Consider the following 15,310-nt stretch of genomic DNA (forward strand, 5'->3'; position numbering starts at 1 on the left):
CACTTTGATCATGGTTCCTAGTGATCCATGCATTTGCATAGAACTCTTGAACCATTAAGATCCTGACTTGTTGAATGGGGTTGGTGAGAACTTCCCAACCTCTTCTTTGAATCTCAAGTCGGATTTTTGGATACTCATTCCTTTTGAGTTTGAAAGGAACCTCAGGAATCACTTTCTTCTTGGCCACAACTTCATAGAAGTGGTCTTGATGGACCTTAGAGATGAATCTCTCCATCTCCCATGACTCAGAGGTGGAAGCAATTGCCTTCCCTTTCCTCTTTCTAGAGGTTTCTCTGGCCTTAGGTGCCATGAATGGTTATGGAAAAATAAAAAGCTATTCTTTTACCACACCAAACTTAAAATGGTTGCTCGTCCCCGAGCAAAAGAAAAAAGAAAGAAGTAGAAGAAGAAGAGAAATGGAGGAGATGGAGGGAGAAGTGTTTTCGGCCAAGGGGTGAAGAGAGGGTTGTGTTGTGTGAAAATGAAGAGGGAATGAGGGGTTTATATAGGAGTGGGGAGGGGTTTATGGTTCGGCTATTTAGGGTTGGGTTTGGGAGGGAAATTATTTTGAATTTAAGGGTAGGTGGGTTTTTTTTTTTTTTTTTTGGGAAGAGAGGATGGATGTGATTGGTGAAGAGGTGATGGGGGAGAGAGTTATGGAAAGGTGTGAAGGGAGAAAAGGAGTAGGTGGGGATCCTGTGGGGTCCACAGATCCTGAGGTGTTTGAGGATTTCTCATCCCTTCATCTTTTAAGCGTGTAAAATGCCCTATATATGCAATCCTGGCGTTTAACGCCAGACTGCAGCATGTTTCTGGCGTTAAACGCCACTTCCATGCTTGTTTTGGGCGTTCAATGCCAGTCTATAGCATGTTTCTGGCGTTGAACTCCAGTATGGTGCATGTTTCTGGCGTTAAACGCCAGTCTGATGCTTGTTTCTGGCGTTTAATGCCAGCTTTCCTCTGGGTGCAATCCTGGCATTTAAACGCCAGACTGCTGCTTGTTTCTGGCATTTAACGCCAGTTTCATGCTCTGTTCTGGCATTAAACGCCAGCTAGATGCTCCTTACTGGCGTTTAAACGCCAGTAAGCCCTTCCTCCAGGAAGTTCTATTTTTAATGCTGTTTTTCATTCTGTTTTCGATTTTTTAGTAGTTTTTGTGACTCCACATGATCATCAACCTAATAAAACATGAAATAACAAAGAGAAAATAAAAAATGATTAAATAACATTGGGTTGCCTCCCAATAAGCGCTTCTTTAATGTCAATAGCTTGACAGTGAGCTCTCATGGAGCCTCACAGAAAATCAGAGCAAGGTTGGGACCTCCCAAAACCAAACTTAGAGTTTGGTTGTGGGGGTTCAACACCAAACTTAGAGTTTGGTTGTGGCTTCCCAACACCAAACTTAGAGTTTGACTGTGGGGGCTTTGGTTGACTCTGCAGTGAGAGAAGCTTTTCATGCTTCCTCTCCATGGCTACAGAAGGAGATTCTTGAGTTTTAAACATAAGGTAGTCCTCATTCAGTTGAAGGACCAACTCTCTTCTGTCCACATCAATCACAGCTCTTGCTGTGGCTAGGAAGGGTCTTCCAAGGATGATGGATTCATCCTCATCCTTCCCAGTGTCTAGGATTATGAAATCAGCAGGATGTAAAGGCTTTCAACCTTTACTAACACGTCCTCTACTAGTCCATAAGCCTATTTTCTTGAGTTGTCTGTCATCTCTAATGAGATTCTGGCAGCTTACACCTCAAAGATTCCCAGTTTCTCCATTACAGAGAGTGGCATGAGGTTTATCCCTGATCCAAGGTCACATAGAGCCTTCTCAAAGGTCATGGTGTCTATGGTACAAGGTATTAAGAACTTTCCAGGATCCTGTTTCTTTTGAGGCAATCTCAGTTGATCCAGATCACTTAGTTCATTGATGAGCAAGGGAGGTTCATCTTCCCAAGTCTCATTACCAAATAATTTGGCATTCAGCTTCATGATTGCACCAAGGTACTTGGCAACTTGCTCTTCAGTAACATCCTCATTCTCTTCAGAAGAAGAATATTCATCAGAGCTCATGAATGGCATAAGGAGGTTTAATGGAATCTCCATGGTCTCCATATGAGCCTCAGATTCCTTTGGTTCCTCAGAGGGAAACTCCTTGTTGATCACTGGACGTCCCAGGAGGTCTTCCTCACTGGGATTCACGTCCTCTCCCTCCATTACAGGTTCGGCCATGGTAATCAATTCAATGGCCTTACACTCTCCTTTTGGGTTTTCTTCTGTATTGCTTGGGAGAGTACTAGAAGGAGTTTCAGTGACCCTTTTACTCAGCTAGCCCACTTGTGCCTCCAAATTTCTAATGGAGGACCTCGTTTCATTCATGAAACTTAAAGTGGCCTTAGATAGATCAGAGACTATAATTGCTAAGTTAGATGGATTCTGCTCAGAGTTCTCTGTCTGTTGCTGAGTGGATGATGGAAAAGGCTTGCTACTGCTAAACCTGTTTCTTCCACCATTATTAAAGCCTTGTTGAGGCTTTTGTTGATCCTTCCATGAGATATTTGGGTGATTTCTCCATGATGGATTATAGGTGTTTCCATAGGGTTCACCCATGTAATTTACCTCTGCTATTGCAGGGTTCTCAGGATCATAAGCTTCTTCCTTAGAAGATGCCTCTTGAGTACTGTTGGATGCAACTTGCATTCCATTCAGACTTTGAGAAATCATATTGACTTGCTGAGTCAATATTTTGTTCTGAGCCAATATGGCATTCAGAGTATCAATTTCAAGAACTCCCTTCTTCTGAGGTGTCCCATTACTTACAGGATTCCTCTCAGAAGTGTACATGAACTGGTTATTAGCAATCATGTCAATGAGTTCTTGAGCTTTTGCAGGCATTTTCTTTAGGTGAATGGATCCTCCTGTAGAAGTATCCAACGACATCTTAGCTAATTCAGACAGACCATCATAGAATATATCCAGGATGGTCCATTCTGAAAGCATGTCAGAAGGACACTTTTTGGTCATTTGCTTATATCTCTCCCAAGCTTCATAGAGGGATTCACCTTCCTTCTATCTGAAGGTTTGGACATCCACTCTAAGCTTACTAAGCTTTTGAGGAGGAAAGAACTTGGCTAAGAAAGCCTTGACCAGCTTATCCCAAGAGTTCAGGCTATCCTTAGGTTGAGAGTCCAACCATATTCTAGCTCTGTCTCTTACAACAAACGGGAAAAGCATAAGCCTGTAGACCTCGGGATCTACCTCATTGGTCTTAACAGTATCACAAATCTGCAAGAATTCAGTCAAGAACTGAAAAGGATCTTCAGATGGAAGTCCATGAAACTTGCAGTTCTGTTGCATTAGAGAAACTAATTGAGGTTTAAGCTCAAAATTGTTTGCTCCAATGGCAGGGATTGAGATGCTTCTTCCATGTAAATTGGAATTAGGTGCAGTGAAGTCACCAAGCATCCTCCTTGCATTGTTATTATTTTCGGCTGCCATCTCTTCTTCTTTTTCGAAAATTTCTGTCAGATTTTCTCCAGAGGGTTGTGCTTTAGCTTCCCTTAGCTTCCTCTTCAGAGTCCTTTTAGGTTCAGGATCAGCTTCAACAAGAATGTTCTTATCCTTGTTCTTGCTCTTATGAAAAAAAAAGAAGAGAACAGAAAATAATAATAGGGATCCTTTTTACCACAGTATAGAGGTCCCCTTGTGTGAGTAGAAGAAAAGAAGAATATGAGAAGGAGAAGAAGAAAAATTCAAACTCAGAAAGGGAGATGGGGTTCGAATTTTGGATGGAAGAGAAGTGTTAGTAGATGAATAAATAAATAGAAGGAGATGAGAGATAAGAAAGAAATTCGAAAATTAAACAAAATAAAATAAAAATATTTTAAAATTAAATTTAAATTTCGAAAATTAAAATTGAAATTACATTAAAATTAAAACAATTAGTTAATTAAAATGAAATTTTGAAAAAGAGGGAAGGAATTTTCGAAAATTGAAGGTAGAGAGTTAGTTGGGCAGTTTTAAAAAAGATATGATTGAAACAAAAAGATATGATTGATTAAAAGAGATTTGAAATTTGTTTTTGAAAAAGATATGATTGAATTTGAAAAAGATATGATTGAAACAAAAAGATAAGATTGATTGAAAAAGATTTGAAAATCAAATTTGAAAAGATAAGAAGTTAGAAAAGATTTTGAAATTGATTTTGAAAAAGATGTGATTGAAGTTCATTTTGAAAAAGATTTGAAAAAGAAATTTAAAAAGATTTGATTTTTGAAATCAAAGTTGATTACTTGACTAACAAGAAACTAAAAGATATGATTTTAAATTTTAAAGATTGAACCTTTCTTAATAGGCAAGTAACAACTTAAAAATTTTTTGAATCAATCACATTAATTGTTAGTAAAGATTTGAAATTATGAAACAAAATAAGAAAAAAGATTTTTGAAAATCAATTTGGAATTTTCGAAAATTATGAGAGAAAAATGAAAAAGATTTAATTTTTGAAAAAGATTTGAAAAAGATAAAATTTTTAAATTGAAAATTTGATTTGACTCAAAAACAACTAGATTTTAAAATTTTTTTGAAAAAGTCAACTCAAATTTTCGAATTTGATGAGAAGAAAAAGGGAAAAATATATTTTTTTTATTTTTGAATTTTTAATGATGAAAAAGAAACTCCTGACTTCCTTAACATTAGTTGGTGGTGATAATTTTTCAATTACCCCCACCTTGGCTCTATCAACCTCAATTCCCTTGCTTGAAATCCGGTGTCCAAGAACAATACCTTCGATAACCATAAAATGACATTTCTCCCAATTTAAAACAAGGTTTGATTCTTGGCACCGTTTCAAGACCAAAGATAAATGCTTAAGGCAGGATTCAAAAGAATTACCAAAAATAGAAAAATAATCCATAAATACCTCAATAAACTTTTCAACCATATCAGAAAAAATTGAAAGCATACACTTCTGAAAAGTTGCTGGAGTATTACAAAGTCCAAACGGCATTCTTCGGTAAGCAAATACTCCAAAAGGACATGTGAATGTCGTCTTTTCTTGATCTTGAGGATCTACTGCAATTTGGTTATATCCAGAATATCCATCTAGAAAATAATAAAAAGCATGACCAGCTAACCTCTCAAGCATCTAATCAATGAAAGGTAGGGGAAAGTGATTCTTCCTTGTAGCAGTGTTGAGCCTCCTGTAATCTATGCACATTCGCTATCCTGTGATGGTCCTTGTAGGAATTAGCTCATTCTTTTCATTCTTGATCACTCTCATACCTCATTTCTTAGGAACTACCTGCACAGGACTCACCCAAGGGCTGTCTGAAATAGGGTATATAATGCCGGCTTCCCATAGTTTCATGACGGGGGAAAAATCGTCGGTAAAGAATTTCACAAAAGTAGTCACGTTGCAAGTATAGATCTAAACCGACAATTAAACCTCAATCAAATTTAATTTGTTTGTCACTTAAGCAAACCCAATAAAAATCAACCGAAGTATTTAAACCTCGGGTCGTCTCTCAAGGAATTACAGGGAGGTGTATCTATTATTAGTTATGGAAAAGTATCTTTTTGGGTTTTTAAATGTTGAACAAGGAATGTAAATGACAAGGAAATAACTAATAATTAAGAAAAGTCCTAGCAAGGATTGATAATTGGAAGTCCTATCCTTATTATCAATGTTAATTGTGATGGTAATCGTAAATTGCATTCACTTAGTTAACCTCTAACAATTTAAAGGTAAGTCAAGTGAGAAAATCAACTTGAATTCACAAGTCCTAATCAAAGACTAGAGTTAGTGAAACTCAAGCCAACTAGCAAGTTTCAATCACCAACCAACAAGAGACTTATGATGATTCCAGAGTCTCCAATTAATCAATTCAAGCTAAGAATATAAAAATCTAACTTAAAACCCTCCCAAGCATTTTATCAAACACTTGGAAGGCACAACATAAAAACATATAAAACTAACAAGGAATATTAAATCTAAATAACCAATTACAAACATCAATAATAACAAACGAACAAAGGAATAATAAATATGAAATACCTCAAATTGCATTAAAAGGGAAATTGAATCTAACATGAGAATTTATAAACTAAATTGGCAACATAAAGTAATCAACAAGGGAAATAAATGAACTAGAATTCTAGAACAATTAAAAGTAGAAGAGAAACTAAATTGAAATAAGATAGAATTCAGAAACTGAAAAGGAATAAAACTAAGAACCCTAAAACCTAGAGAGAGGAAAGAGCCTCTCTCTCTAGAAAACTACATCTAAAACCTAAAATTATGTGAATAAATGTTGTATGTATGATTCCCCCACTCTACAGCCTATAATCTGTGTTTTTGGGCTTGGAAATGGGCCAAAAACAGCCCAGAAATCGCCCCCAGCGTTTTCTGATACGTGCAGCACGAGGCTTTGTCACGCGTACGCTGAACTTTCGCAAGGTCACATGTACACGTGATCCATGCGTGTGCATCACCTAACTGCATGGCAAAAATGGAAAATTGCATATCATTTTGAAGCCCCGAATGTTAGCTTTCCAATGCAACTAGAACCGCTTCATTTGGATCTCTATAGCTCAAGTTATTATCGATTTAGTACGAAGAGGTCAGGATTGACAGCTTAGCAATTCCTTCAATTTGTTGTATTCCTTCCACTTTTACATGCTTCCTTTCCATCCTCTAAGTCATTCCTTCCCTATAAACCCTGAAAACACTTAACACACATATCACGGCATTGAATGGTAATAAGAGAGGATTAATAATTAGCAATTTTAAGGCCAAAGAAGCATGTTTTGAATCAAAGCACAAAATTAGGAAGGAAAATGTAAAACATGCGAATTCTATGAATAAGTGTGAGAATAGTGGATAAAATCCACTCAATTAAGCACAAGATAAACCCTAAAAATGGGGTTTATCAATTTTCCCACACTTAAACATTAGCATGTCCTCATGCTAAACTTATGAGAACCAAAAGAGTGAAGAAAAATGGTGGACTTTATGAAATGCGATCTATCTATATGAATGCAACTACATGCAAAAATACTTCTACCTATTTGGTTAAAAATAAACAAATTCTCCAAGACAAACATAAACTGGATTCCACTAATTCAAATCACAAAATAAAGTACAAGTAAACTTGCAAGAAGAAAGCTCGTGAAAGCCGGGAACAAAGAATAGAGCATCGAACCCTCACCGGAAGTGTATACACTCTAATCACTCAAGTGTTTAAGGTTTGATTCTCTCATTTCTCTACTAACCTTGCTTTCTAAGGCTTGCTCTTCTTCTACCAATGAACAAATAATTTGATGCACAAATACACATATCAAGAGGTCTTTTAAGGGTTGTAATGGGGTTAAGGTCAAGGTAGGATTGTATTTGGTCAAGTGGACTAAAATCTGAATCCTTAATTAACCCAAACTTCCTACCTAACTTAGGACAATCCATGTAATCACAATACAAAACCTAACTATCCATTAATCATGTTTTCCACATATTCATGCATCCTAATTTTGAGTACAGTACATATGCATTGCTATCACCAATTATTTTGGGGCATTTTGTCCCCTTTTTATTAATTGCTTTTTTTTTTCTTTTCTTTTTCTCTTTTTTTTTTCTATTTTTTTCTTTTCTTTTGTCTTTCTCAATGCACATGATTAAGGTATTGAGTGCAAGAATATATGCTCAACATTTTTTCACATTTTCACAAAAAAGTCTAACATACTAAATTCCCAAACCAAACATTTTCAAACCCACTTTTCCCACACTTAATTCATGAGCACTCTCACTAGTCTAAGATAACCAAGGATTCAAATTAAGGACATTATTATTTTCCGCTTAGAGTTAGTGATGAGCTAAAGTAAAGAACAAAGGGGTAAAATAGGCTCAACATTAGTTTGCGAAGGATAATGAAAGGGTAAGGCCATATGGGTACGTAAGCTCAGTGAAACAAAGGCCTCAATCATATAAGTGCATGCATACATCAAAAAATGGAAATATAGAATTAAGCAAGACAAAGATCATAATTTTCGAGAAAACAACACACACCAAAACCAAAGTATTGGTTGATAAAATGCAACCAATCAAATAGGCTCAAAAATCTCACAGATTTTGTGTGTTCAAACTCTAAAACCATGTTCCAAAATAAATTTCTTCAAGCAAGTTTAACAAAAATTTTAATTCAAATTAGTGAAATGCTATAAAATAGTTTCTTGGAAAAGGAATTATTACTTCAACCAAGTAGTGATAAAATATGCAAAAAATCAAACAAACATGCAATCAAACATGCAAATGCAACAACTAATTTAACAAAGAAAATTAAACATTGGTGTTGAGAAGGAAATAACTAACCCACGAAAGTCGGTATCGACCTCCGCACACTTAAAGATTGCACCGTCCTCGGTGCATGCTAAGATGTGCAAGTGGATAGGTTGCTCCAACTGATGCTTTTCTCCAAAGGCTGTGCATAGGGACTTGTCTGTTGCCCCATGTAAAAGTCTTCCGTTTCCCTTCTTGATGGCCATCCTGAAAGAAGAGAAAAGGGAAGAAAAGTAACTCGAAAACAAAGATAGAAAATAAATAAAATATGGGTAGTTTAATGCCAAATAATGAGGGTCTTAATTACATGGTAGCTAGAACATGTACGTGAGAAAACAATAGAAGCAAATGGTATATCAATAGTGCAAAAATTACAACAATGGGGGAGAGAAATTAGGTCATGAAAGACAGTATATGTGCATATCAATGCAAATGGAATACATGTGTCATAAAAATTTAGCATTGACCTATGAATAATAATACCCAACAATTTAAAACAAGGCACGAGCACCAAAAATAATGCAAGAAAAGATGAAACAGTTGAATAAGAGCATTTAACACCAATGGTAAAATAATAGACTTAGAAAAGAAAATAAAAATATGCACAAGATTAAAATGCGATGAATGAAAGTATGCAAATAAATTGAGTAAGAGAAATTGAAAGAGAATATGGATGAGAAGTTAAAGAAACGAAGAAGAAGAAGAAAGTAAGAAAGGAGGAGGAAAGAAGGAGAAAGGAGAGAAAAAAGAAGTAAGAAATGAAAAACAGAGTGCAACGCGTGCGCATGCATCACGCGTAAGCGTGAAAACTGAATTAGCCATGCGACGCGTAAGCGTCGCCCACGCGTATGCATGGGTGGCAAAAAATGCACACTGACGCGTGAGCGTCGGTCACGCGTACGCGTGACTACTCGCATGACTCCAGTGCCATGGCATCACAACTCTCTGTTCAAGCATCCTTTTACGCCGATTGGCAAGCCCACGCATACGCGTCGCTGACTCTTATGTGTGGATTGGCAAAAACGCAGGGGACGCGGATGCGTGGGGCACGCGTACGCGTGGGTTGGCTTGTTCGCCAGGCACCCCTCCCGCGTCGTTCCAGCACAACTCTCTGTTTATTTTATTAATGTTACGCACTGACACATGACGCGTGCACGTCATCGACGCTTACATGTCGAGTGTAATTTTTTTTAATAATAAACGAGAAATTAATAAGCAACTAAACCATAAATTAAAAGAGATAAACATAACTAAAAATGAAAATATAACTTATTACTAACATAAACAAAAAGGGAAATTAGAATGAATTTACCATGGTGGGGTGTCTCCCACCTAGCACTTTTAGTTAAAGTCCTTAAGTTGGATATTTGGTGAGCCTCTTGTCATGGTGGCTTGTGCTTGAACTCATCTTGAAACTTTCACCAACGCTTGGACTTCCAATAAGCCTTGACATTTTCGAATGAATTCACCAAGCCTTGATGGAGTTCTTCACAAGCTTTGTGCTCCCAAAATTGTTCCTCTTGTATGCCGGGATCCCAAATTCTGTTTCTACACCCGTCTTCAAGTTGATCATCATTTTTCCAACCGGGTGGCAAGCAGTTTGAATCCTCAATGAAGTACCAAACTTTTCTCTTAGATCCAACCAAATGTTCACTAGTCTCACCCTTGCATCTGGCTCTTGAAATCTCAACCTTGATGAGCCCTGATTTGCAACTCCAACCACTAAGCATTCTTCTTTTACGCTTTATGCCACAAAGCTTCCTGAGTTGGCCGTCCGTTTCAAAAATACCATACTCAAGTGGGATAGGAAGACGAACAGAGATAAATTTTACCCACTCAAATAAAGGAGTAGACGGCAACCTCGGTAGAGAAGTTTCCAATGATCTTGACAAAGTACGTTCAACTCCCGTCCAACCTTGCTAAAGGACTTCCGCTTCCACATCATTCTCAGACTCAATCAGAGAAGGTTATTCATACCCAAGGAGTTCATTTGGGGATGTGGGTCCATCACTAGGAAGACTTGATTCATGAGCATCATCACCAAGGGAACTTGCTTCTTGATCTATCCTATCCAATTCTTCATAGGGAATATACCATGGAGGTTGTGCACTAGCCTCCTTGACATCAATTTCAATCTTGTTGGAGGAATATTCTACAATTCTTGATTCCCATGGAGGTTCGGCATCTCCTAAGTCTTTAACCACTTCTTCTTCTTCAACTATTATGGCTTCCTCCACTTGTTCCAATATAAATTCACATTCCTCATTGTCCACCGGAGTTTCTAGTGTCTCCTTCATGCTACGTTCTTCATTAGATTCTCCACATGTAGCCATGGGAGTGTTTTGAGTGTCCAAATGTTGGAAAGCTAATTGATTTACTACCTCGGTCAAGGCAGCCATGAATTCTAGTACTCCCCATTGCATCTCTTTTTGCTCTTGAAGAAGAACACTTAGAGTGTCATCCATTGGAGATTGGGGTGGATACGAGGGTTCATTGCTTGGGATGAAGGGTTCATGATATAAGGGTAGTTCATCATAATAAGGTTGTGGCGGTTCAACACTCTCCATCTTTTCCACTTGTTGCACAACAAACTTCAATCCCTTGCTCTCAAGTTGAGATTCTTTAGTCATGAGAGCTTCGTGTGCTTTCCGGCTTCCCACTCGCTCTAATTGATGAAGGGTTGCTTGAAATTGATCCAGTGTCTCCTTGAGACGATCCCTTGATTCTTGTTCTGCTTGGATAACATGATTAGGATCATATGGCTCTTGGGTTGATGGGTATAGGCAAGGTGTATATAGAGGTGGTGGTTCTTGGGGGTAATTGTGTTGAAATTGGAGTGGTTCTATATATGGTTCATATGGCTCATAAGGTGGTTGGTATGGTGGATAAAGTTAGGATCTTATGAGGATGTTTGGTAGTAGGTGGCTTGTGAGTATGGTGGTTCAAAGCTATGTTGAGGAGGTGGTTCATAGGTATATGGTGGGGCTTGTTGGTAACTATAAGGGGGTCCTCCATATCCTTTGTCTTAGTACGCACCTTGGAATGACTCTTGCTCATAGTAAGTTAGTGGAGGTTATTGATTGTCACGAATAGGTCTACCATAGCTATTGTCTTGGTATGCATCATAGAATGATTGTTGGTCATAGTGCATTGGAGGGGGTTGTTGCCAAGAGAGTTGATCAAATCCTTGTGGCTCCTCCCATCTTTGATTGTCCCAACCTTGATGCATGTTCGCATTGTAGCTTCCATTCTCTACAACATAATTTGAACCAAACTCGTAGCCAAAGGGATGAGAATTCATAGTAGCAAATAAAAATAAAAACTAATAAGGAATAATGAAACTAAACTCCTAAAACTAGAAACACTACAAGAAAATGAAACATTTGTAACAAAAATTTTGTATCAAATTTAAAATTGTTACAAAAAATAATTTTTTGTAATAATATTACAAGTTGTTACAAAACATGCTAATATTTTGTAACAACTTAACTTTTGTTGTTACAAATTATGTTAGTTTTTGTAACGAACCTTTGTTTTGTTACGAAATATTATAATATTTTATAACAAAAATAAAGAAGTTGCAAAAATTCGTAATATTTTGTAACAAAATATCTTTTTGTTTCAAAAACTCCAATTGTTTTGTAATAAAAAATTAATTTGTCACAAATTCAACATTATTTGTAATAAGTTATTTGTTTGTCACAAAATGTAAATATATTTTATAACAATTTTTTTTTTCAAAATATTAAACACGCTAAAAAAAATTTGTTTATATAATTTTTTCATAATAATTTTATTTTGTTTCAAAAATTAAATTTTTTTTCATATTGTTCATATTCATTAATTTTTGAAAATTATAAATATTATTTTATATTTTTTTAAAAATTAATATATAATTTTTATTCATAATCAAATTTTTAATGTTAACTAAAAATTTAAAATTATATTTATAAAGAACAATAATTAAATATAAAAGAAAAAAAAACTAAGACACTAACTTTGTCATCTAGCTCGGGCTGTTCCAAAAGAAAAAGAAGGTCCAACGCCCAGGGGTTCTCCAAACTAACTAATATCGCCGCGTAGGAATGGAGCTAATATAATAACCTCTTATGTAACTTCTATCACTAATCCCAGGAGGGAGCAAGAAGATGAGCCTTCTCCTTTATCTACACTATCTTCCCATTATCCAAACTCATCATGAAAAGTAATTGAGGATTTGCCTTCGCGGTCACTTGTTCCTTATAGATAGGGGCATGCCTCGGCTCAAATGCCTTTGCCACCGCAAAGAATCATCTTTAAACAAAATCCAGCTTTTTCTCTTTCTTCGACTATTGAAGCCAAGTTAGCTGAATGTAAAAATTAATAGTCTGAAGTAGTGAAAAAATCCTAATTGCTCACCCCCTAACCCGCGCCTCACTCATCTCTGCGCCGTCTACTCCACCAAGCACAATGGAGCTCTTGAGTCAAGATCAAACACTGGCGTAGCCTCCAATAGTGAACCGTCCGTCGGCGCTGCTCCGTCCATATTGATGACCGAAATTCACTACCCACATATAATGAATCCGTTCTTTGGCAAGCGCACCAAATATCGTCAAGTAATAACCCACTAGGAGTGGGGTCGAATCCCACAGAGATTAACGGATTAAGGCAAACAATAGTTAATTAATTATTCTAGTTAGACTATTCAATTTTGAGTGATAAGCAACAAGAAAAGTAAATGACATGAAAGTAAAGGAAAGCAATAAAGTGCAAGAAAGTAAATAGCAAGGAAAGTAAAGTACAAGAAAGTAAAGTGCTGGAAATGTAAAGTGAAGAAAATGTAAATAACCATAAAGTAAATAAAAGAAAGAAAGATAAAATAAACATTGAGATCAAGAGATGTTGGATTCTCTGGATTAATTGATTTCATCTCATATTCAATCATGCAACTCATTGACTTCTTGGCAATCATGATTGATTTAGCCTCAATCCCTTGGTGACTCAATCTCTCAAATCTTGATCAATAGCCAATTCTTTGGTCTAATTGCTCATGAGAAGAGATGAAGAATGGTCCCTCATTATACCACACATCATCATAGGTCCAAGTAGAGGGAGGATTATATGTCACCATATCCAAACACCAAAACCCAGATCCTACTCAAGTGTGAGAAAGAATTTCTAGCATGATTTCATGTTTCCTTTTCCAAGGCTCCCATGAAACCCAAATACATTCAATCTCTTTTCCAATATAATTGAATGCTAGAATGAAGAATGAAATCCTTTCTAGTAAATCAAAGAGAGATGAATAGAAGAAGAAGAATAAAAACAATCAATCCATTGAAAAATAATAGAGCTCTCTTTCATAATGGAAAGAGTTAGTAATTCATAACTAAATTATTTACAAAGTAAGAAAGAAAAGAGAAGAAATTGATGGTGAACAGAGAGGATCCTAAGACTTCCCCCCAATCCAGCATAGTTAATTCTATGAAACTAAGGACTTTATATAGGCTTTCCTAAATTGAAATAAAATTAAAAGCAAATTACAATGAAATGAAAATGAACTATTATAGATGCTTCTTGTGTCCTTGATTGGTTGATAATTGCAGCTTGAATGAGAGTTGGAATGGGCTTGATTGAAGGTTGGAGGCTGCAGGGAGAAGTTGGCGTGTGGTTTCAAGTGCCACTCCCACTTGATTTTTCACTTTGGATTAGGACCCACTTTTCATGCTGAATAGATGGAGTTGTTTGGGCCTCAAATTGAATGTCCATTATGAAGTATTATATATTGTTGGAAAGCACTGGATGTTAGCTTTCCAACACTTCTGAAATCAACTCATTTGGACCTCTGTAGCTCACGTTATGCCCATTTGAAGGTGGATAGGTCAGTCTGTCAAGTAGCCCGGCGTGCCACGTCCACTCTTGGGCGTGCCGCGCCTTCAATGATGTACAAAATCTTGCTCTCTGGCTATTAGAACTGGCGTGCCATGCCCATTATGAAAAAAGAGCTAGCGTACCACGCCTTCAATATCAAGTGGCACGCCCAGGTTTTACAACGCTGAAATAATGGCCTTTTTCACCTCCAGTTTTAATGTCCACCCCAGAGTGTTATATATCGTTGGAAAGCTCTTGAGGTCAGCTTTCCAATGCCACCAAGTTATGTCCCTTTGAAGATGAAGAGGTCAGGCTGGTAACTCTGCAGTGACGTATTTTTCTCCTTGTGCTTTCGAGGTCAATATCATCCTAAATTCCAGTGTCCATCATAAAGTGTTATATATGGTTGGAAAGCCCTGGATGTCTACTTTCTAATGACACTGGAATCATCTCATTTGGAGTTGTTTAACTCAAGATATCTTCATTTGAATGAGAGGAGGTCAGGATGGCATATGCCCCGGCATGCCATGCGCAATGATTGGCGTGCCACGCCCATAGTGGGGCTCAAAATTACTCCTCTAGAACTTAAGCCTGGCGTGCCATGCCCAAGACACCAAGTGGCATGCCCTGTTTGAGATCTTGACTTCACAACTTGGCGTGCCACGCGCATAGCACCAAGTGGCATGCCCTCTTTGAGACTTGGCTTCACAACTTGGCGTGCCACGCCCATAGCACCAAGTGGCACGCCCTCTTTGAGACGTGGCTTCACTACTTGGCATGCCAAGCCCAGAGTACTAAGTGGCACACCCTCTTTGAGACTTGGCTTCACAACTTGGCGTGCCACGCCCATGTAAAATTCTTCAACCTTCTTTGCTGGAATGTTGGCTTGGCGTGCCACGCCCAGAGCTCCAAGTGGCACGCCCATTGATGAGAATTGGCTTCAAAAGCTTGGCGTGCCATGCCCAGAGCTTTAAGTGGCATGCCCAGCTTCACACACCCAACTTTATTTGTTGTTATCTTCCCTTTTTGTTGCTCTTTTCACCTGAAATTCAACACAACCCATTTCAAAGCAATGTACCATAATATTTATCATTTGGCTCATGAAATTGCATTGAATCAATGAGATAATGCTCTTTTTATG

At 37.3% G+C, this 15,310-nt stretch overlaps 1 non-coding gene across 1 annotated transcript; it reads left to right on the top strand.

Moving 5' to 3' along the window:
- Window positions 1–2,984: 2,984 nt before the first annotated feature.
- Window positions 2,985–3,092, top strand: LOC112788173 (small nucleolar RNA R71). The gene has a single exon (XR_003195549.1). It is a non-coding gene; the product is annotated as a small nucleolar RNA R71 (small nucleolar RNA).
- The last annotated feature ends 12,218 nt before the right edge of the window (window positions 3,093–15,310 follow it).

This window comes from Arachis hypogaea, chromosome 20, assembly GCF_003086295.3.
Source record: "Arachis hypogaea cultivar Tifrunner chromosome 20, arahy.Tifrunner.gnm2.J5K5, whole genome shotgun sequence".
Taxonomy (NCBI): Eukaryota; Viridiplantae; Streptophyta; class Magnoliopsida; order Fabales; family Fabaceae; genus Arachis; species Arachis hypogaea.